We start from the raw sequence: 25,079 nt of genomic DNA on the forward strand, positions 1-25,079 counted from the left end.
CTTTGCTTGCCTTTGGAGTCAAATTCATAAAATGCTCTTTGAACCCAAGGTCCATAAGTTTAGTACCTATGTTTTCTTCCATGCAGTTTATTGTTTCAGGTCTTATGCTTAAGTCTTTGATCCATTTTGAATTAATTTTGATACATGGTGACAGATAGCAGTCCAGTTTCATTTTTTTGCATGTGGTTTTCCAGTTCTGCCAGCACCATTTATTGAAGAGGCTGTCTTTTCTCCAATGTATGTTTTTTGCTTCTTTGTCAAAAATTATCTGTCCATATTTATTTCTGAGTTCTCAATTCTATTCCATTGGTTTATGTGTCTGTTTTTCTGCCAATACCATGCTGTTTTGTTTATTGTAGCCCTGTAGCACAAGCTGAAGTCAGGGAGTGTGATACCTCCAGCATTGTTCTTTTTCCTTAGGATTGTTTTGGCTATTCGGGTCTTTTGTGGTTCCAAACAAATCTGATGATTTTTTGTTCTATTTCTTTAAAAAATACCATTGGGATTTTGATGGGGATTGCATTAAATCTGTATATTGCTTTGGGTAATATGACCATTTTAACTATGTTGATTCTTCTAATCCATGAGCACGGTATGTTTTTCCATTTCTTTGTGTCTTCTTCAATTTCTTTTACAAATATCTTACAGTTTTAGCATATAGGTCTTTCACCTCCTTGGTTAAGTTTATTCCTAGGTATTTTATTCATTTGCTGCAATTGCAAAAGGAATTGTCTTTTTAATCCCTTTTTCTGAGATTTCATTGTTAGTATATAGGAACGCGACAGACTTTTGTACGTTGATTTTGTAGCTGACAATTTTACTGGTTTCATTTATTCTAATAGCTTTTTGGTGGAATCTTTAGGGTTTTCCATATATAGCATCATGTCATATGCAAAGAATGACAGTTTAACTTCTTCATTCCAATTTGCATGCCTTTTATTTCTTTCTCTTGCCTGATTGCTCTGGCAAGAACTTCCAACACTATGTTCAAAAGCAGAGGTGATAGGGGACAGCCTTGTCATGTTTCTGAACGTAGAGCATAGGGCTTCAGTTTTTCACCGTTAATTATGAGATAAGCTGAGAGTTTGTTATATATGGCCTTTATTATGTTAAGGTATTTTCCTTCTATACCTATTTTATTGTTTTAATCATAAATGGATGTTGCATTTTGTCAAACACTTCTTCTGCATCAATTGAAACAATCATATGATTTTTGTCCTTTGTTTTGTTTATGTGATGTATCACATTGAAGCATTTGCATATGTTGAACCATCCTTGTGCTTCTGGGATGAACCACACCTGGTCACGATGAATAATCTTTTTAATGTATTTGTTGCATTCAATTTGCTACAATTTTGTTTAGGAGTTTTGCATCTGTATTCATCAAAGATATTGGTCTGTAGTTTCCTTGTTTTGTGTTATCCTTACCAGGTTTTGGTATCAGGGTAATGATGGCCTCATAAAATGATTTAGGGAATATTGTCTCTTCTTCAGTTTTTTGGAAGAGTTTGAGTAGTACATGTATTAGATCCTCTTTGAAGGTTTGGTAGAATTCACTAGTGAAGCCATCTGGTCCCAGACTTTTGGTTTTGGGAGGGTTTCCGATGACTGATTCAATTTCCTTACTGGTGGTCAGTGTATTTATTTAGATTTTCCAATTCTTTATGATTCAGCCTAGGAAGGCTGTATATTTCTAAGAACTTGTCGATTTCTTGTAGGTTATTGAATTTTGTGGCACATAGTCCTTCATAGTATTCTTGGATGACCTTTTGTATTTCTGTGGCATCCGTGATAACTTCCCCTCTTTCATTTCTGATTCAGTTTATTAGTGTCTTTTCTCTTTTTAGCTTAGTGAGTCTAGCCAAGGGTTTGTCAATTTTGTTAATCTTTTCAAAGAACCAGCTCTTTGGCACATTAATTTTTCTATTGTCTTTTTGTACTCTGTTTTATTTAGTTCTGCTCTGATTTTTGTTATTTCCTTTCTTCTGCTGACCATGGGTTTCATTTGTTCTTCTTTTTCTAGTTCTTTAAGGTGTATCATGAGGTTGTTTACTTGGGATTTTTCTTGTTTCTTGAGATAGGCTGTAATGATACAAATTTCCCTCTTAAGACTGCTTTCGCTGCATCCCCAAAATTTTGGTAGAATGTATTTTCATTCTTATTTGTTTCTATTTATCTTTTGATTTCTCCCCTTATTTCTTCTTTGAACTGGTCGTTCTTTTAAAGTATGTTGTTCAATCTCCATATGTGTGGTTTTCCCTGCTTTCTTTTTGCAGTTGATATCCAATTTCAAAGGCTTGTGATCAGAAAATATGCTTGGTGTGATTTCAATCTTCTTAAATTTGCTGAGGCTAGTTTTATGTCCCAGTATATAATCTATCCTTGAGAATGTTCCATGTATACACACAAAAAATATGTAGTCTGATGAAGTGCTCTATAAATGTCAATTGTGTCCATTTCATCTAATGTGTCATTTAGGGCTGCTATTTCTTTATTTATTTTCTGTTTGGATGATCTATCCACAGTTGTCAATGATGTATTTAGGTCTCCTAGTCTAATTGTGTTTTGGTCAATTTCTCCTTTTAGTTCTGTTATTGTTTGCTTGGTATATTTTGGTGTTCCCTGATTGGGGACATAAATATTGATGACTGATATGTCTTCTTATTATATAGTCCCCTTTATCGTTGTGAAATGTTGACCTTTGTCTCTTGTTACCCTTTTTATCTTGAAATCAGTTTCATCTGATATCAGCATGGCTACACCTGATGTTCTCTGGCTACCATTTGCTTGGATTGTCAAATTCCACCCTTTCATTTTGTGTCTATGTTTGTCCCTGTAGCTGAGATGTGTCTGTTGAAGACAGCATATAGTTGGGTTTAGTTTGTTGATCCAATCAGCTACTCTGTGACTTATTATTGGTGAGTTCAGTCCATTTACATTTGGGGAATTATTGATATGTGTGTGTTTCTATCATTCTATCTTTAGTTTTCTCTCCATTGTTTCTTTGCCTTTTTGTCGTTGTCTATTATTTCTGTGTGGTGGTATTCTATGAGTTTTCCCTCTGTTTCTTCTTTATTGTGTTATATATTTCAGTTCTGGATTTTTTTTTTGGGTGGTTGCTTTTAAGTTTATATAACAGAAAGTTTCATATTCAGAATGTTCCATTTTCTTAGGCATGCTTACTTTCTTCATTCCCATATTCCAGTTCAGCTTTTACTCTACCCCTTTTATGTTTTGGTTGCCACAAATTATCCCAATTGATGTTGGTCGAATAGCCTCCTTCAGTATTTCTTTTGTGCAGCTCAAATGTTAGAAAATTCCCTCAGCTTTTGTACGTCTGAAATGTCTTTATTCCTCCTTCATATCTAAAGGATATTTTTGCTGGATATATTATTCTTGGCTCATAATTTCTCCCTTTCAATGGTTTGAATATTTGGTTTCACTCCCTCCTGGCTTGTAGAGTTTCTGCTGAAAAATCTGATGATATTCTAATGGGCTTTCTTTTGTAGGTTACCGTCTTCTTTTCCCTGGCTACATTGAGAACTCTTTCTTTATTGTTGATTTTTGACAACTTCAATACAATGTGCCTTGGAGAAGGCCTGTTGGGGTTGAGGTAATTAGGTATTCTATTTGCTTCTTGGATTCAAGGATCCAGTTCTTTCCACAAGTTTGGGAAGTTCTCACTGACTATTTGTTTAAAGATACTCTCTGTTCCCTTCTGTTTTTCTTCTCCTTCTGGTATGCCCATTATTTATATGTTGCTCTTTCTGATGGAGTCAGAAAGTTCATGTAGAGTTCTTTCATTTCTTTTAAGTCTCAAGTCTCTTTCTTCTTCCATCCGTGTCATTTCCAGATTTCTATCTTTGATGTCACTGATTCTTTCCTCCATCTGGTCAACTCTACTACATAAACTGGCTATTTCATTCTTTATTTCTTTTATCGAGTTCTTAATCTCTAGAAATTCTGTTTGGTTCACTTTAAAAATTTGAATCTCTTTGGTAAAATGTTCATTTTATTCTTTGATTGTGTTTCTGAGTTCATTAAACTGCCTGTCTGTGTTTTCTTGCATCTTGTTTAGTTTTTTCAGAACTGCAATCTTGAATTCTCTGCCATTTGAGTCACATATTTCCATATCTTTAAGTTCATTTTCTGGAGACGTTTCATTTTATTTCTGAGCTGTCTTGTTGCTTTGGTTATTCATGACAATTAATGATTTATTATTTCTCTTTCTAGACATCTATAGTAGTGGTTCTACAACAGGTTGATAGAAAAAGGTCTTCCTTTCTTTTCAAGTATGTGTTAATAGAATGTTTATTTTCTTTCCGACTTCAGCCTTTTCTTCTCTCTCACACTGTAGTGTTATGTTTTCTTTGTACTATTTCGGCTTCTCACACAATGGAGGGATTCCCTGGAAGGTGGGCTTCTCCTCTGTGAACAGTTTGTCTGGGTCATATGGTGCCGCCTCCGTGAAGGGATGTGGAGAGCTTCTGAAATTCCAAAGCTCTTTTTGCACCAGATTCAGAGTCCGTTTGTCTCAGCAGCTCTGTTTACTCCTGCAGGGATCCACCCAGATAGGTAGGGACAGGGGCGGGGTAGGTTGTGAGAGGTGGTGCAGAGCAATGGAGGCGACCACCATCACAGTCAGTCCTGCTTCCACAGCTCCCTCCCCTTTGCCAGAACTAGATGGGCTGTGAGTCTGAGTCTGCGGACCACAGTTTGCAGAACTGCAAATATTCTGTTCTTTTGATCTGACACTGCTACTGTTCCATTTCTAGCACTGGGCAGGTGGGGGCAGGGCAAGCCCTGGGAGCGTAGGAAGAGGCCGGCTAGGCTCAGTGCCTAAGGCTTCCGTTTTCTGCAGTGTGAGGGCTTAAACCACCGTTTTCAGCTTTCTTCCCTCAGTCTTTCCTCCGAGGTCTCTGCTGTGAGTGTTGGGTTCAGCCGTGTTTTATGCTGTTCTCTCAGTCCTGTGGGCCATATGCGGAGACCTAACAGTCTGAGTTCTTCCTTCTCCCACAGCTGCAGTAGTTCTGGGATGTAGTGAGCTTGGAGCACTGAACTAGGTCTGTGCCCTCACCCACACAGCCCTGTCTGCACACTTCTCCCTTCCCTCCTCCCCCACTTGTGCAATTTGCCCACCTTTAGGTGATTTCAGTAGTGTGCCTCTTAGTCTTGTCTCTCTGCTGCATAGGGAGTCCTTTGTGGAGTTATAGTTGTTTAACTTGTTGTAAATTCCAGGGGAGCTTTCAAGAGGCTCACCTCACACTGCCATTTTTATGACATCACCCCACTGACTTCTCGATAGCTTTTTGTTTTTGTTTTTTTCTTCTTGAAAGAAAAACTTATTTTTTGATATTTTAATTCCCAATATTAAGAAATAATAAGAAAATAGTCTAAAATTGATGCAATGTCAGCATTTATTCATTTCTTAGATATGAAAAGACAGCTTTAGAAAAACAGGTGAATTCAGTGGAAAGAAATGCATACAAGACATTTATTTACCCTGATGATATTATTACAAAATATATTTTACTCCATATGCTATGTCATGTTTTCTAGATTGGATATAAATTTATCTATTAAGAACATATTGACTATAGGCTATGTGGGAAAAATAGAAAACACCTATTGACCTCAAACAAAAAGTCCGTCAAGTATTTCTCTAGCAATATGTGTTTATTCAGGAACAAGAAAGAATTACAATCCAGAACATGCAACCGTGGTGTGCTATGTGCAAGTCCACTGACCCAAAGGAGATGAAATTCTTTTACAGAGGAATATCAAGTTAGGTAGGCTATTACAAACAAAAAGTTGTTCCTTTTGTGTTTCTCTGTTGACATAGGGAATGGAGTTACCACTTCTAGAACCCCTACTTCATTTTAGCTAAAGTTTCTGTTTACTAATTTTTTTTAACATTTCCACCTTTTGATAAGATCTTTCTTTAAAAGCATTGTTGACCAAGAGTGAGTTGTGTCCCAGTTCAGTGGCCTTTGTCCCTCCATACTAGAGAAGATCATTGCTTGTTGTCATGTTCCACATCAGAGAGAAAATGCATGGATTTGGAAAGCTATTGTGGTCACATTTGAGTGAGAAGGAGTGGTAGAATCGAGAACTTTTAGGTACTTCTCATTTAAAGTCTGTGTCTTGGAATAGAGAATATGGAAAATGTGCACTCAGTACAGAAATAATTAAACAAGTGATTTAGGAAGATATAATACAGGAATAACACATGAAGCAATTAACAGTATTATCTCAAAAGAAACTGTTTGGAACAAAATACCTTATCAATAATATAGCCTATCGGCCACAAATTCATAGACTATAACATTTTGTATAAGAGTCCAGAGTCAATGAACAATCTAGATACAAAGACAGACTTCTGTGAATTTTAAGCTTTGGACTCTTCACAAAAGCAATTAAAAGATTAATTTGTCATGGGATCATGGTGAGACTGTTTCTGAAAGGTCATAATCAAAAAATGTTTTCCCCATTTTTCAAAGGATTGGAAATATGGATTAGGAAATTGTATTTCAAAGAAAGAGAAAGAAGAAGCAACAATGAAAATAAGGTTTACATTTTTTTCAAGATGTCTTGGTCCATATATCTTAGTGAAACTGTCTCATCAGATGTCAATGGTTTAATTCCAAGAAATCTTTAATTTCATGTCATCAGATTGTGTGCAAGTCCAGTCAAGGTTAGGTGCTTGCTTTAGATGTGTCACAGGAATCCAAGAGTCTGTTTGCTGGGATTTTATGACATAAGGGCTGGTTATCAGTACCTGATAGGAGTCTTTTCAGTGAGGTTGAAGAGAAACTTTCTGGAGGTGTCTTTTCCCATATATGAAGTCTTCAGTTTGCAAAGTATGATACATTTTTGTCTCTCGCATGTACACTGTGAAAAGATTGCTCTATCAAAACATGGTTATTTTTAATAGAAGCAGTTAGGCCTTTGTGCTATAGAAGCATGTCTCCTTTAATCAACTGTGGATTGAAAGAAGCAGGAGCCAAGTACATGGGACATTTTATAATTATTTTAAAGGGTGAGAGTTTATGAATTCCAAAAGGGGTGGACCTGAGATTTAAAAGTTCAAGTGGCAGTACTTTTGGCTAGTACATCTGATGTGTTTCTACAAATTTTGTCAATTGAATCTTAATAATGCCATTAGTGTTCCACTAAACATGAGGATTGAGGTAAGTAAGCACAATAAAAGTATCCTAAGACCAACCAAATGGCACAGATTTGTTGAAGTATCTGACTCCTGAAATCCATTTCCTGATCACTATGTAGTTTGAGAAGGGTTTCCCAAGTGGAGATAATTTTTTCTAAAGTAATTTAGTCACAGAAGAGGCAGTAGCTTATCTACAAAGAAAGCTTCAGTCCAGTGAGAAAACATGCAAAACATGACTAAAACACATTTATATCCATGAGATAGTGGATGCTATTTGAAATCCATTTGTCAGAACTTGAGTAGTCCATTAAGCAATTTAGAATGTCCAGGAGCCGTGCAAATAGACTTTCCTGTGTTGTGCTTTAAACAAGTGAGATAGATACTTTTTGTGGCCTTATTAATATTTTCCCAACAATATTGATTCATAAATACTCTCATTTTGTAAGCAGACCAGTGGTTTAATGCATGTACAATAGTTAGAAGTGGGGATTTTAGAATCTCTGGTAGGACTGGGTTGTTATTTGGCCCAAAACAGAGCTTTCCGATGTTATCAAACCCAATATTGTTGGATTTACCATCCTGTTTTTCCCTTTCTGAGATCTGTTGTTGGGCTTTATACCCTGAATGGCTTCTTTACTTATGGGGTATTGATTGATTCTGGGAAGGGGTTTTGAGGGATCTATTTCAGTCTTAATAGGAGGTGCACTGTGGATTCTGCCAATATCAGTTGAAGATTTTGCCCATAAAGAGAATGGCAGCTGATGCAATCAGGACAAATGATCCATGCTCCCAGATTCAGCTATCGTGTCATCAGAAATGGAGCAAATAAGAGATTTTGAAGGGTCATTTAATTCACCTGATTGGATACTTTGATGGCTACTGGCAAATTCTAGAACTATTTTGGGAGGAAGAAATTCTGGCATGATACTTTTTAGGAAGTCTCAGCCTAATAAATGAATAGGGACAGAGGAACTAAGGAGAAAAGGAGGATGTCTCAATGGGCCTAAACAACAAGTGATAGATTTAGAGACAGAAACCTGTTGAGTTTTATTAGTGATCCCCACATTTTGAACTAGTTTAGTACTCTGGGACAAAGGCTGCTTTGTAGCAATGGGGTTAAGCACTGAAAGTGGACTCTGGTGTCAATAAGGACAGAGAGATCCATTTCCAATCTGGAATGGATTCTCCAAGCCGATTAATCCCTTTCAGAATGTTCCCCCTGGTAAAGCTTCATCCAATGTTTGGCTTGGCCCTCACCAACAAGCATGTAAACTAATTGATATAAATCTGAGAAACTAGGCTGATAAGTTTGAACAATTATGTTAAATTCTTCAACAAATCTGGGTGTGCTTTATTACTTTAGGAAATTCTTTAATTGTGATTGCAATTTGGCCTTAGTCTGAGGAACATACAAAACTTGGGGATTGTTAGAGTCCTCAGAAGACTTAACTTTAAAAGGACAGGTACTGATAAGTTCAGAGGAGGAGAAATGTGGCATCTGACGTGGAGCCTGAAACAAGAGTCAAGGGAGAAGAAAAAGATGGCCCAGAGGAAAGGATTATGAGGCTTTGGAAGGCAATTTGTCCTTTTCAATTGTTTGTTTACTTCAGTTAATCTTAAATTTTTATTGTGCAAATAGGTAATTTTAGACTCCTGGCAGTGTTTGGAAGCCTCATAATATCAATTGAAATAGGTGTTCCAATCAGTTTTGCAAATTTCAGAGCTAATATATGTCCAATTTGGTTTTAAGAACAGTAAGTTTGGGGATTTAAAAAGTTCCCCACAATGACCATTGGTATTCCAAATTATTCTTTGTTTAAATCAGCCATTTAGTTAGAAATATGCCTGGAGCAGTGGACCATGATTTTTAAACATAAAATTGTCTGGGGTCCCCAAAACAGGTATTATCTTCAATGTATTTAGGTAACTGAGATCTCATTCTTGAGAACAAAGATCCAAACTGTGCATAGGCCAAACAATAGCCACATACCGTGAGAACAGTTTTATACCAAAGGAGTCAGTCTAGAGGCTGAGTGGCACAGTTAGCCGAAGGAGTAATTATAGAAAAACAAGACCTTTAATAGGAAAGAATAAAGCCTTTAAAAGGATCCCAAATAGAGCCTGAAGTGCTTCAAAATGCAAAGAGAGTAGAATCTCAGATCAAAGAGAAAACTTACCCTCAAACTACAGAGTCTGCAAGGAGCAGTGAGCTCATTGCTCTGTGGGTGACACACCTATGAGGTGTGATAAAAAACACAGTAATGCTGCTGTGAGTGCCATCCAATGGGAAGGCAGGGACCTTCAATAAGGGAATTGGCATGATGAACCTTAGTAACAGTATGTGACAAGTTTTAACTTGTTCAGTACCATCAGTAGGGTGTGAGCTACAGTTGAGAGAAGGCATGTGTTAAAGTGTGCCATAAGTCATCCTCTATCATGGCAATGTTCTGTGTCACACAATGTTTCTGGTATACAGCAATTTCTGTAAAGAAAACAAAAAACATTATGGTGTCCTCATCCACTTTATTCACCTGATCTGGCACCGTGAGACTTCTGGTTCTTCCCAAAGTCCAACTGATTCAGGACATGGTGGCAGCCATGACAGCACAACTAAAGATACGAAAGAGGACTTCCAGAACTGCTTCAGAAAGTGGCAAGAATGATGAGATAAGTGTGTTTGAAGCAAGAGGGAATATTTTGAGGACAATTAATATCAATGTGTCTTTTACTTTAATACATTTTTTAATTTAATCATTCACCATATATTTTGATCACACCTTGTATTTGCTCAACAGCCTTGGAGTCACAGGGGGCCTTCTTTGGATATCAGTAGGAGTCACCAAATATGTTGACTTTAAAGAAAAAGTCAGCCAGATATTTCTCCAGAAAAATGGGTTTGTTAAGTAATAATGAAGAATTGCAACCCAGAACATACAACCATGGTGGGTCACATGCAAGCCAGCTAAAACAAAGGAGAGGAAACTGTTTTATAGTGAGGAAGAAATAAGTTGGGAGGGTTATTACAAAAAAAACGTTCTTTCTGTTGTGCTCCAAGATGATGTAGGGCATGACCTCCCTACTGACCTCCCTACTCCATTTTTAATTAGGTTTATGTTTACTAATTTTTTTTACACTACTGTCTAAAAACTAAAAATTTGATAGTCAGTAACACCTGCCTTGCCTGCCTGCCTTTCTTTCTTGCTTCTTTCCTTCCTTCCACTGAATCAGCAAATATTAATTAGACATTTAGTAAATGCTTGGCATTGTGCTGAAGTGTTGGGAATATACCTTTAAATAAGCACTGCTTATACTATTAAGGAGCTTGCATGTGTACAGATGATTCAGTGCTGTACATAGTAGGTTTCTGCAAAAGAATCAAGATCTAAACGGATTTTAGAGGATGCAGAGTTTTGCTTTCTGAGGTGAGAGGGAAGGATTCATATTGCTGTTAGCATTTGGAAAGCACCTTGATCGGTCTACCGGAGGGTGGAGCAATTGAGAATGTTTTCAGAAGGAAATGGAGAGCAAATGCTTAGTGCTATATGAGATGACTGGAATTCAGAAAAGCATCTTCCAAAATTTGCCAGAGATCTAAGATATTTGGCGTGGCGTTTAGAAGAGAGCTCTAAAAAGTTAACAGTAGCAACTAGAGCCTAGAATTTGAGAAATAGCTATAAGGATTACCAACTGATGCCTGAAAAGGAAGCCAGCAAGATTGAAGAAAACAGGGCAAAGTGGGGTAGAGGTGGGGTATAAAGTTTCTCTCCTTAAGGAAGAAAAGAAAATTATATATATATATATATATATATATATATATATATATATATATATATATATATATATATATATATATATATATATATGTTTTATGTAAATTATCTACTGGGACTGAAGTGCCAGAAAAGCATTGTGGAGGCAAAAGAATGAATTTTACTCTGTGAGGCAATGGCTACTCTGATTCCCCAAATGGCATAGTAGGACTCAAATAGCAAAATTCTGGATGATTGTAAAATCAAAGATCAAAAGCACCTGCATGCCTACATGGTGTTCCATCTCAGAAAAGTGAATTAGATTGTATTAACATGTCCTTATTAGGTAATCACACATGTATTTTGTATATCTGAACAACTTTCTATATAAGATTGATATTTAAAATCCTGTATAGACTTATGACATTTAGCCAATGACTAAACATTACTCCAACTACTACTCCAAAATTTTAGACCTTATAATCTCCTGAAGTAATAGCTCCCAAACCTGTCATATGTGATACAATATAAGAAGTAGAGGCTAGACCATTTGAATACAAATTTTCCTTTGCCTGAATACATGAAATAAGAAATAGAACCTCTCCCTTAAAATTGAAAAATGGGCTTCTCAGATCAAAATGGCGGCGTGAGATGAGCCTCTGTAAAGCTCCCTGGAATTTACAACTAATTGAACAACAATAACTCCACAAAGGACTCCCTGCACAGCAGACAGGCAAGACGAAGAGGCCCACTGCTGAATTCACCTAAAGGTGGGGGAATCCTGTGAGTGGGAGAGTAGGGAAGGGAGAAGTGTGGAGTCGGAGCCATGCGGGAGCAGGATGCAGACCTAGCTCAGTGTTCCGAGCTCGCTGCTTCCCGGAAATACCGCAGCTGCGGGACAGGGAAGAACTTGGGCTGCTAGGGCTCCGCTTATGGCCCACAGGCTGAGGGGGCAACATATAACATGGCTGAACCCAATGCTCACGGCAGAGACCTCGGAGAAAAGACTGAGAGAAGAAGGCTGAGAACGGTGGTTTAAGCCCTCACTACCGAGCAGAGAATGGAAGCCTTAGACACTGAGACTAGCCGCCACCTCCCTGCGCTTGCAGAGCTCGTCCCGCCCCCACCTGCCCGGTGCTAGAAGCAGAATAGTAGCAGTGTCAGGTCACAAGAATAGAATATTTGCTGTTCTGAGAACTGTGGACCACAGACACAGATTCACAGTCCAACTAGTTCCGGCAAAGGGGAGGGAGCTGTGGAAGCAGGACCGGCTGTGGTGGTGGTCGCCGCCATGGCTCTGGGCCACCACTCACAACTCACCCCGCCCCTGGCCCCATATATCTGGGCGGATCCCTGCAGGAGTAAACAGAACTGCTGAAACATATGGGCTCTGACTCTGGTTCAGGAGGAGCTTTGGAACTTCTAAAGCTCTCCGCATACCCACACAGACACTGCGCCCTGTGACCCAGGCAAACTATTAACAGAGGAGAAGCCCGTCTCCCAGGGAGTCCCCCCTGTGTGAAAAGAAGGAATAGTGCAGAGAAAACATAACACTACCGTGTAAGAGAGAAAAAAAAGGATGCTGTCGGAGAGAAAATAAAACATTCCACCAACAAGTACTGGAAAACAGAAGAAACACTTCTTCCTATCAACCTGTTGCAGAAGCCACTGCTGTAGATGTCTAGGAAGAGAAATAATAAATCAGCAATTGCCATGAATAATCAAGGCAACAAGACAGCTCAGAAAGAAAGTGAAAAGTCTCCAGAAAAGGAACTTAAAGCCTGAGCATTTTACAAAAGAGATTGAAATTTTAAAAAAAGAACCAAATAGAATTTCTGGAGATTAAGAACTCAATAGAAGAAATTAAGAAAGAAATAACCAGATTAGGTAGTAGAGTTGACCAGATGGAGGAAATAATCAGTGACATCGAAGATTGAAACCTGGAAATTACACAGATGGAAGAAGAATGAGACTTGAGACTTATAAGAAATCACAGAACTCTACAAGAACTTTTTGACTCCATCAGAAAGAGCAATATAAGAATAATGGGCATACCAGAAGGAGAAGAAAGAGAGAAGGGAACAGAGAATATATTCAAACAAATTGTTGATGAGAACTTCCCAAACTTGTGGACAGACCTGGATCCTTGAATCCAAAAAGCAAATAGAATAGCTAATTACCTCAATTCCAAAAGGCCTTCTCCAAGGAACATTGTATTGAACATGTCTAAAATCAACGACAAAGAAAGAATCCTAAATGCCGCCAGGGAAAAGAAGACGGTAACCTACAAAAAAAAGCCCATTAGAATATCATCAGATTTTTCAGCAGAAACTCTACAAGCCAGGAGGAAGTGGTACCAAATATTTAAACTATTGAAACAGAGAAATTATGAGCCAGGAATAATATACCCAGCAAAGATGTCCTTTAGATATGAAGGAGGAACAAAGACCTTTCCAGACATACAAAAGATGAGGGAATTTTCTAATACACGACCTGCACTACAAGAAATACTAAAGGAGGCTATTCGACAGGGACAATTTGTGGCAACCAAAACATAAAAAGGGGGAGAGTAAAGGCCTGAACTGGAATATGGGAATGGAGAAAGTAAGCGTGCTGAAGAAAATGGAATACTCTAAATATCAAACTTCCTTTTACATAAACTTAAGAGTAACCACTCAAAAAATATCCAGAACTGAAATATATACTGAAATAAAAGAAGAAACAGAGGGAAACATCATAGAATACCACCACACAGAAATAATAGACAACAACAAAAAGGCAAAGTAACAATGGAGACACAGACTTACCAGAAACCTAAGATAGAATGACAGGAAATCCTCCCATATCAATAGTCACCCTAAATGTAAATGGACTGAACTCACCAATAAAAAGGCACAGAGTAGCAGATTGGATAAAAAAACTAAACCCAGCCATATGCTGTCTCCACAAGACAAATCTTAGCTACAAAGACAAGCATAGACTCAAAGTGAAAGGGTTGAAATTGACACTCCAAGCAAATGGTACCCAGAGAAAATCAGGTGTAGCCATAATGATATCAGATGAAACAGACTTCAGGGTAAAAAAGATTACAAGACACAAAGATGGACATTTCATAATGGTGAAGGGGACTGTACAACAAGAAGACATAACAGACATCAATATTTATGCCCCCAATCAGGAAGCACCGAAATATACCAAGCAACTACTAAAAGAACTAAAGGGAGAAATTGACCAAAACACAATTATACTAGGGGACTTAAATACATCATTGACAGTTATGGATAGATCATCCAAACAGAAAATAAATAACGAAATAGCATCCCTAAATGACACATTAGATGAAATGGAAATAATTGACATATATAAAGCACTTCACCCTAAAACATCAGACTATACATTCTTTTCTAGTGTACATGGAGCATTCTCAAGGATAGAGCATATATTGGAACATAAAATCAGCCTCAGCATATTTAAGAAGATTGAAATCATACCAAGCATATTCTCTGATCACAAGGCTTTGAAACTGGATATCAACTGCAAAAAGAAAGCAGGAAAAAACACAAATACATGGAGATTAAACAACATACTTTTAAAAAACGACTGGGTCAAAGAAGAAATTAGAGGAGAGATCAAAAGGTATATAGAAATAAATGACAATGAAAATATATCCTACCAAAATTTTTTTGATGCAGCGAAAGCAGTTTTAAGAGGGAAATTTATATCATTACAGGTCTATCTCAAGAAACAAGAAAAATCCCAAATAAATAACCTCATGTTACACCTTAAAGAACTAGAAAAAGAAGAACAAGTGAAATGCAAGGTCAGCAGAAGAAAGGAAATAACAAAAATCAGAGCAGAACTAAATGAAATAGAGAACAAAAAGACAATAAAAAAAATTAATGTGACAAAGAGCTGGTTCTTTGAAAAGATTAACAAAATTGACAAACCCTTGGCTAGACTCACTAAGATAAAAAGAGAGAAAACACTAATTAACAAAATCAGAAATGAAAAAGGGGAAATTATCATGGACACCACAGAAATACAAAGGATCATCCAAGAATACTATGAAGGACTATATGCCACCAAATTCAATAACCTAGAAGAAATGGACCAGTTCTTAGAAACATATAGCCTTCCAAGGCTGAACCATGAAGAACTGGAAAATCTCAATAGATCGATCACCAACCAGTAACGAAATTGAATCAGTCATCCAAAACTTTCCCAAAAGCAAAAGTCTGGGACCAGATGGCTTCATTAGTGAATTCTACCAAACCTTCAAAGAGGATCTAATACCAATCCTGCTCAAACTCTTCCAAAAAATTGAAGAAGAGACAGTACTCCCTAACTCATTTTATGAGGCCAACATTACCCTGATACCAAAACCTGGTAAGGAAAACACAAAAAAAGAAAACTACAGCCAATATCTCTGATGAATATAGTTGCAAAAATCCTAAACAAAATTCTAGCAAATCGAATACAACAATGCATTAAAAAGGTTATTCATCACGACCAAGTAGGGTTCATCCCCAGGGCACAAGGATGGTTAAACATACACAAATCCATCAATGTGATACATCACATAAACAAAATAAAGCACAAAAATCATATGATTATAGCAATTGATGCAGAAAAAGCATTTCACAAGATACAGCATCCATTTATGATTAAAACACTTAATAAAATAGGTATAGAAGGAAAATACCTTAATATAATAAAGCCCATATATGACAAGCCCTCAGTTAATGTCATAATTAATGGTGAAAAACTGAAACCCTTTGCTCTACATTCAGGAACATCACAGGGCTGTCCCCTACCCCCTCTGCTTTTCAACATAGTGTTGGAACTCTTTGCCAGAGCAATCAGGCAACAGAAAGAAATAAAAGTCATCCAAATTGGGAATGAAGAAGTTAAATTATCACTTTTTGCAGATGACATGATGCTATATATAGAAAACCCTAAACTCTCCACCAAAAAGCTATTAGAAACAATCAACGAATACAGTAAAGTTGCTGGCTACAAAATCAACGTACAAAGGTCCATTGCATTCCTATATACTAACAATGAATTCTCAGAAAAAGAAATACAAAAAACAATTCCTTTTGCAATTGCAGCAAAAATAATAAAATACCTAGGAGTAAACTTAACCAAGGATGTGAAGAACCTATATGCTGAAAACTATAAGACATTTTTGAAAGAAATTGAAGAAGACACAAAGAAATGGAAAGACATTCCGTGCTCATGGATTGGAAGAATCAACATAGTTAAAATGGCCATATTACCCAAAGCTATATACAGATGTAATGCAATCCCCATCAAAATCCCAATGGCATTTTTTAAAGAGATAGAACAAAAAAATCATCAGATTTGTTTGGAACCACAAAAGACCACGAATAGCCAAAGCACTCTTAAGAAAAAAGAACAATACTGGAGGTATCACATTCCCTGACTTTATCTTGTACTACAGGGCTACAATAATCAAAACAGCATGGTATTGGCAAACAAGCAGACACATAGACCAATGGAATAGAATTGAGAGCCCAGAAATAAAACCACATAAATATGGACAGACAATTTTTGACAAAGAAGCTAAAAACGTAAAATGGAGGAAAGACAGCCTCTTCAATCAATGGTGCTGAGAGAATTGGATAGCCACATGCACAAGAATGAAACTGGACTGCTATGTCACCATGTACCAAAATTAATTCAAAATTGATCAAAGACTTAAGCATAAAACCTGACACAAATAAACTGTATAGAAAAAAACATAGGTACTAAACTTATAGACCTAGGGTTCAAAGAGCATTTTATGAATTTGACTCCAAAGGCAATGGAAGTAAAAGCTAAAATAAACAAATGGGACTATATGAAACTTAAAAGCTTCTGCACAGCAAAAGAAACCAGCAACCAAATAAAGAGGCAACCAACTGAATGGGAGAAGATTTTTGCAAACAGTGCCTCCGATAAGGGGCTAATATCCAAAATATACAAGGATCTCATGAAACTCGACAACATAAAAAACAACCCAATTGAAAAATGGGCAGAGGACCTGCAGAGACATTTCTCCAAAGAGGACACACAAATGGCAAATAGACAAATGAAAAAATGTTCATCACTAATCATCAGAGAAATGCAAATAAAAACCACAGTGAGATATCACCTTACCCCAGTCAGAATGGCTGTCATCAACAAGATAAATAGTAACAAGTGTTGAAGAGACTGTGGAGAAAAAGGAACCCTCATACACTGTTGGTGGGAATGCAGACTGGTGCAGCCATTAAGGAAGGCAGTGTGGAGGTTCCTCAAAAAATTACGAATAGAATTACCATATGACCCAGCAATCCCTCTCCTGGGTATCTACCCAAAAAATCTGAAAACATTTATACATAAAGACACGTGTGCACCAATGTTCATTGCAGCTTTGTTTACGGTGGCCAAGACATGGAAACAACCAAAATGTCCTTCGATAGATGAATGGATAAAGAAATTGTGGTATATATACACAATGGAATACTATTCGGCGGTAAGAAAAGATGATATAGGAACATTTGTGACAACATGGATGGATCTTGAGAGTATAATGCTAAGCAAAATAAGTCAGACAGAAAAAGCAGAGAACCATATGACTTCACTGATATGTGGTATATAAACCAAAATAGCAAAAGAACAAGACAAACAAATGAGAAACAAAAACTCATAGACACAGACAATAGTTTAGTGGTTACCAGAGGGTAACAGGGGTGGGGGGTGGGAGATGAGGGTAAGGGGGATCAAATATATGGTGATGGAAGGAGAACTGACTCTGGGTGGCGAACACATAATGGGATTTATAGATGATGTAATACAGAATTGTACACCTGAAGTCTATGTAATTTCACTAACAATTGTCACCCCAATAAATTTAAAAAAATAGAAAAATGGTTTTATAATACAACCTGAGTTGATCTTACCTGTAATGTGCATTGGCTAAGATACAAAATCGAACAAATACACAAAAAATCAGAAACTTTGCAACAGTAACAGAAAAACTTAACCACCTGTTCCCCAAATCCTCTCATTTTCTTATGTCTTCTCATTACCTACTTAGTAATACCTCTTGTTGCTAGAAAGGACAATTTATGATTTCCTTTTAAGGAATGCAATTTTAGCATTCTATTTCTGTAAAATTTTGAATTTGATGCTTTTTCTCCATCACCTACTTACTTGGAACATGTCCCTCATAAAACTTTCTTAGCATCCTCTCTCATAGTAGAAACTTTCTCTCTTCATGCACTTTCTTCTTTCTGAAAATGTAAGTCTACGACTTTTTCTTTAAGGTACTGGTAGCTATGATCCTTCAATGTTTCGACTATGTTTCATTCATTTCAAGGTAATAGCCCATTTTATTATTTAATATTGTTGTTCAAAATGGTCATTGAATTCTAGTCAAATGCTGAAAACTAAGGAAGCCATTCCACAAAAGGAGTTTTGAGCCTCACAATTTCTATTGTCTAGATAATTCTAAGGATTTGAAAACTCATGACTCATCTTAAAAGAAAATAAAAAAAACAACAACAAAAAACAAACAAACAAAAAACAAAAAGAAACAGCTAAACGTTGTCATCATTCCTATAAAGGTTAAGTATATTTGTTCACCTATGAGGACATGATAGTCTATGAAGATTAAATATTTCTAACACAAAGACTTCAGCAAACTTAGTATCTCCATTGTTACCTCATTATTCCACTACGTTTCATCAAGAAAATGAAACAAAATGAAAAAGAAAAGAAAAACCTTTTCAATAAGAAATAATTGCTGAAAGCAGTCCTATTGAAAAAAGTTTGAACTGTTTGTTGGGAAAAAATAGCATTGATTTTACTAGCACCATGCAATTTCTTCAGAATAATTTCTTATTGAGAAGAAAGAAAAAATGAGTATTTTTTTTAAATCTTCAGTTGGTCATATCCTAATACCAATGTAATTTTTATAGTCACACAATAATGAATGGGAAGGAAACTAATTCCGTTACATATTTGAACCCAAGAGAAGATTTATTTCAGATTCTTGAGTCAAAGTGCAGAAATCTGATGTATCTGCAGAGACCAGAAACAAAACAAAACAAAACATGTAATCCACAGCAACAATATTGTTTTTAATTCTTACCTTCCATTATGAATACTTTCCAATGAATTTCCCCTCTGGATTTGCCTACTTGCTAAAGTTCATACACCTCTTTAAGCAAAGTGGCAATAAAAAGCTTTAATAAGTACAAGCCTTGCTGAGTGAGGAATCATTAGTGTAGAGGTGCAGAAAAATAATTTTTTTATTTGTAGGAAATTATTAGGAAAGCAGAATGTGGAAATAAGAGTCATCAAAATGCAAGTAGACTAAACTGTTTAAATAAACTACTACTGTGCACTAAATCCTCTTTTCCTTAGCCTTCCCTGAAGCAGAATTTTCATTCATTTTCTATCCCAATCTATTGTTTAGTTTAGACCCTGCTGGAATACTTCAAACCTAGTAAGGTTTACAAGTGAATATATGTTAAAGTCATCCTCTGAAGATGATAATTTCTCAACTCTGTAGATGTCTGTTTAAAAAGGGGCAGGGATTTTCTCTTTCTGTTGGCCTTCTTTATATTATGCCTATCTTACAGAGTCCCAGAGGAAAATAAAATAAAACAAAACAAAACAAAACAAAACAAAACAAAACAAAACAAAACAAAACAAAACAAAACAAAAAACCAAACACGTTGCACTTGGAACTAGAGAGTTTTAGAAAATTGATTTTTCTACCTATCCCATGTCAGGGACCAGAGGCCTGTATAATTAAAATAATAGCTCTTCATAATTTCAGACATAAAATAAAACAAAACAATTTCCCTAAACAAGCAACTAGCAATATTTTGCCACCTTAGCAATATTAATTAATTTTTATTTCTATATAAATGGGAGATGCACAGAAAAATGATGCATAAATCCTAGCCCACATACCTGGCTCTCAGAAATATGATCGGGTTCCTGTTTTGTTAAGACCTTATCACAATGGCATCTTAAATGATGTCTGTGATGGTTGTGAGAGCTAGCATAATATCCAAATAAAAAGGTATCACTGATCCCCTCAAAGCAAGGGATAGAAAGATCCAAATGTAAACAATGGAGTTAAAACAAACTTGAGACTTTTTTTCTAAGATTTTATCTGCTACTGAGATATGTATCTGGGTGTGTATATTAGGAGTTAATTTTTTAAAAAGAGGTAAAGTATAAATACATATCAAAATAAATAATATTTATACATATAATTCATGGAAATACATGGAAATATTTTCCTAGAGCTGAATGTAATTTCTTATTACTCAATTTGCAGTTGTTATTAGTCTTTATTTTTGTGGGTAAGTATGATATTGAGAGATGGAACAGATATGTCAATTAAAGTTTGGAAGAGACACTATTCTCAGTTTTTATGCTTTTGAGGATATGTGTGTATATATACATCTTTTTCCTTCTCACTTGATTAGGTTGCAACATTACAAAGGCCAAAATCATGAATTGGATTCCTATATAATTTTTAATCTATTTTTTATTGGTGATTCATTGTTTATACCCATTTATGAGTCTAAAATATGTTGTGTATTGTTCAAGAGGAGCTAGGACATTTAGATAAATACAATCCAGCATCGTATTCTGAAAAACTGAGGGTTCATTTCCTGCTCAGTGTGGGACAGACTACCATTTGAGTATATATTATTTACTATAGTAACTGTCATCTATTGAGTACTTACAATGTGTCAGGCACTGTGCAAAGCACTTTTGATTCTCAAAAGAATCCTCTTATATAAGTATTATAATGATTTTTTTTCCAATTCATGGAAGAAGAAACTGAGGTTAGGAATATTTTCATAGATGTATAACGTTATAAAATTACTCAGTGAAAAAATAGGATGTGAACCTATGGTGTCTGATGTGAAACCCAATCTCTTAACTAGACCTCTAAAGCTATTGCTACCAAAACAAATTTAAAAACAAAAAAATTCTAATAATGCTATCAAAAGATGTTTAAGGGTAAATTAAATTGCAAACTATTAAAAATGAATAAAACATGTTGGTGGCTGTATCTCTGGGAAATGAATTGAGTTGCAAATATAAGATCCAAAAAATAGTTGCTTAAACAAGATAGAGTTGTCTTTTGTCTTGATTTTTCCCTCTTTCATAAAAAAAAAAAAAAGAAAAAAAGAAAAAGAAAAAGAAAAAAAGTATAGAGTTACACAGTCCAGGATTTATATGGAGGCTCTTTTACCTGAGTCTCATGAATGTTCTTAGCTCCTTTGGTCTTTTTTCTCCATCATGCTGGAAGCCTGGTTTTCATAACCTGTGATTACAACATGGCTGCTGAGGCCCAGCAATTGCATCCATGTTCCAAACAAGAAGAATAATTAAAAACAAGGAAGAAATAGGTGTGCTATAGCTAGCTGTCAATTGAGTCAGATAATTTTATAAGTAATGATCTTGGAAGTCCAATTAAAATCTCAATCAACATCATACAAACAGGAAGTGAATAACATGGCCACCATTATCTATGACGACAGGTGTCCAATGAAAATATTTAGGTGGGCATGTTGCTACACATTTGCCCAAAAATTGCGTTGGTAAAAAAAGGAAGAGTGAATGTTTATTTTGTAAATAACCAATAGAGTTTTCCCAATGGATAAACTTTAGTTAAAAAATTATATGTAAATATGTATGCACATATGTATATTTGCATGTTTTATATCTTTCTATTCTCCTTAAACAAGACCCAGCAAATATATTTATTTCCTTGTATTTCAAATATAGTATAATGAAAGCATGATAATGAAACCTGCAAAAAAGGAAAAAAAAATCTGAGATGGATATTTTATGTCCAGATAAAGGCAACTTTCCTCAAAAATCATTAGGTTTTGATTTCTCCAGCAGGATCCTTTCTGACTATCTGGGAGGTTAGGAGGACATAATTAGGTAAATGTCAGTCAAATGTAGTATCACAGAAAATAGGACCCACTAGCTTTTAAATATTATTATTATTATTATTAAATTTACATTTGGTGAGGGCACATTAAATTTAAATAGAATAAGCATATTTGATTTATAGTATAATTAACACATTATTCTATCTTTGAATTAATAAAAAAGTGTCACTGTGATTTTGTCAATGTATGTAAAGTTAACCACTACATATCGCTTCTGCTTCTCTGGTTTTAGGAGAAGTGAACTCTGGATAATTTAAGCAAATAGAAAACTTGAGGAAAAGTTATAAGTGTAAAGTGAAGAGAAAACTGAGGAAACAGGTTTGGAAAGTACTGAAATCAGGATGGCTGTACAGTTTCTGAGTCCACAGTAGCAAGAACTGAGGGACACGTTCTTTAAGATGAAACCAGCCCTACGGTCTCCAGGCCTTTCATCCCGGAGGGAAGTTTCAGCTCCAGGGAGAGAAATGCCAAGTAGTTTAGTGAACTCTGCTCCTCGCTGGCCGGTCACTTGAGTTGGCAGAAGAACCTGACACTTGTGAGGGGAAGAAAGATACAGTACTTCTCCAATACAATTAATGGTGCTTTTACCCAAAGTGAAAAAAAACAAAACCCAACAACCTCAGGTTCAGTATAGCTTCTGAGGGTTTTGTCTTTCTCTGAGATAACATACTGTTTTCAGTGACTCAAAAGTGTGACTGTCAGGAATATTTGGAAACACAATAAATAATACTTAGGCCCATTGTAAAGCGTAGGTTGTCTTTACAACTTCCTTTAATGTTTAAATGCCAGGTCCTGTGGAAACTTTTTATTTGTTTTATTCCATCAAGGCGAAGGTCACATTTTTATGACCATTGATGTCACCCTGTTTTCCTCCTCATTCCTTGTGTATTTTCAGGCACTGTGGCCAAAATGAAAAGCACTCCCTTTGTTTTCCTATGGGATACCATACAACACAATAGTGGCAAAGGAGCCAAATGATTTTTTCCTACTTTTAGTTTGGCACCCCAAACTATTTCATCTCTACAGAAGCAATTGCAATCTAAATTGCTTTTTGATCCGTAGATACATTTATTTTCCTTTTTTTTTTTTCCCTTGGAGTTGTTTTTGTTTCTTCAAATACACCAATATAATACAGATTTTAAAATTCAGTTCTGAAAAGAGGGGAGGCAAATGTGTTTCTTCGTAAAAACTGGGTTAACATTCACATTTACAAGTCAGTTCTTTTATTTGAAGTTTCTATTTCAGCCAGGAATGATAAGCAGAAACAACGTGACCAACATTGTACATTTCATTTCTTTAGGTAATTCGTATTTTATTTCAATCCACACAATCTAATACTTTCAGGTACATCTCTTGTTTTTTCAAGCATTTCAGATATATTTTTCATAGATGAAAGTTTGATAACTTCATGGTCTTCTATTGCAAACTTATGGAAATCACGAGGAAAACCTGAAAGTTAACTCAGTGACAGCTTTTCTGGTAGAAAGCAACAGCACTTGACCTTGCACCTGGAACATGTTAAAAATTCAGAGGTTGTTAAGAAATTAAATTAAGGAGATGCATGAAATGTATTCATAGGTGATGATGAATACACAGTTCAATAGGGCCTGAAATATATTTATCAACATTTTCATTATTAATATTTCTGCTATCTTTTTTAATGTTAATGTTGTTTTTGGTCAGGATGTTAATTCCAGTAATTTGAATGCTGTAGTCCTGATAAGATGGCTAATCAAGAGCTCCTCTAGATGTATATTTTCTTTATTAGTTTCAGGTGTACAAAACAATGTAATAGTTAAACATTTACATCCCTCACAAAGTGATAACCTCCCTCCCCCAATCTACTCCTCCTCTGACATCATATATCGCTGTTACAGTTCCATCGACTCTATTCCCTGTACTGTATTCCACATCCCATGACTATCCATCTATCTATCTATCTATCTATCTATCTATCTATCTATCTATCTATCTATCTGTCTATATTTAATTATAGTTGACGTTCACTATTACTCAACTTCAGCTTCAGGTGTACAACCCAGTGGTCAGGCATCTACACAGTCTTTGAAGTGTTTGCCCTAGTAAGTCCAGTGCCCATCTGACACCCTACATAATCTTTACAACATTATTGATTATATTCCACAAACTGTATTTCACATCCCCGTGGCTATATATTGACTATTAATTTGTACTTTCAAATCCGTTTACCTTCTCACCCATCCCTACCCTCTCCCATCTAGCAACCCTCAGTTTTTTCTCTATGTCTCTGAAGGTGTACATTTTCTACCCACTTATCCAAGTTATAAAGTAAATCTTCAACAATCAAGAAAATGAGCTCAAATAAATTTCTGCTAAAATTCCTTTTGTATTTTCCTTTCTTACAAAAATGTTTTAATTAATTTTGAGTATAATGTCTATTGCAAACATTTGTGGAAATATAGACAGTAAATGACTTTCATGGTCTACAGATAGATGATTATATAAACCAAGACTAAACCTAAACAGTTATGGTTAGCTGGCTCACAGTTTGAGCGAGGTCCTAACTGCAAACAACCATTTTAAACAATATCATTAATAATCTTTCAAAATTAAGGACTGAGACTCTTTTGCAAAAGGCCAGAGTTTATAGGAACAATGACACACAATAAAACTATATGTATAGGGTATACTTCCTTAGTCGTAGAAACACAAGACTAGTTCATAATGCCACTTAATTGACCCATAGTCTTCAAGAAGCTTCAAAGCAGACATTTAAAATCAAACTGCGACTGTGCTAGACTTGACCTGAGTGATTTGAATAGAAGCAACTATAAAAAAGAGGGCAGTAATGGGGTAATCACATAAATATTTGCCCGTAGCAATGAAAAGGATGCTTCCCTTCTCAGTCTAGTGGGTACCTAACAGATTCTTACATACTTATTTAGGAAGAACAATTTCTGGTGAAGTCAAATCACACCCATTCCCTGTTGGACTTGTTTCTGAAGAACTGATCTTGTCCATTATTCTCTTACTTACTTCTCCTAAGATTCGGTGTCAACTATTGTCTATCTTCATAATACACATATGATATAGAGCTGGACGTGTGTGTGTGTGTGTGTGTGTGTGTGTGTGTGTGTGTGTGTGACAATGTTTACATTTGAGGCCTGAGTATATGCTCCCAAACCCAGTGTCAGCAGAGCC

The sequence above is a fragment of the Rhinolophus sinicus genome, chromosome 16 (assembly GCF_057876585.1).
Source record: "Rhinolophus sinicus isolate RSI-liver-muscle chromosome 16, RSI-T2T, whole genome shotgun sequence".
NCBI classification, from domain to species: Eukaryota; Metazoa; Chordata; class Mammalia; order Chiroptera; family Rhinolophidae; genus Rhinolophus; species Rhinolophus sinicus.